The sequence below is a fragment of the Bison bison genome, unplaced genomic scaffold (assembly GCF_000754665.1).
Source record: "Bison bison bison isolate TAMUID 2011002044 unplaced genomic scaffold, Bison_UMD1.0 scf7180017864384, whole genome shotgun sequence".
NCBI classification, from domain to species: domain Eukaryota; kingdom Metazoa; phylum Chordata; class Mammalia; order Artiodactyla; family Bovidae; genus Bison; species Bison bison.
In genome coordinates this window covers 13,756,226-13,756,768 of record NW_011494956.1, presented here as the reverse complement: position 1 = coordinate 13,756,768, position 543 = coordinate 13,756,226, and positions in this window count along the sequence as shown.

Sequence of the window (543 nt, the reverse complement as noted above, 5' to 3'; positions counted from 1 at the left end):
AGCCAACTTTTTCACTCTCCTCTTTCACTTTCATCAAGAGGCTTTTTAATTCCTCTTCACTTTCTGCCATAAGGGTGGTGTCATCTGCATATCTGAGGTTATTGATATTTCTCCCGGCAATCTTGATTCCAGCTTGTGCTTCTTCCAGCCCAGCATTTCTCATGATGTACTCTGCATATAAGTTAAATAAACAGGATGACAATATACAGCCTTGATGCACTCTTTTTCCTATTTGGAACCAGTCTATTGTTCCATGTTCAGTTCTAACTGTTGCTTCCTGAGCTGCATACAGGTTTCTCAAGAGGCAGGTCAGCTGGTCTCGTATTCCCATCTCTTTCAGAATTTTCCACGGTTTATTGTGATCCACACAATCAAAGGCTTTGGCATAGTCAATAAAGCAGAAATAGATGTTTTTCTGGAACTCTCTTGCTTTTTCTATGATCCAGCAGATGTTGGCAATTTGGTCTCTGGTTCCTCTGCCTTTTCTAAAGCCAGCTTGAACATCTGGAAGTTCATGGTTCATGTATTACTGAAGCCTGGCTT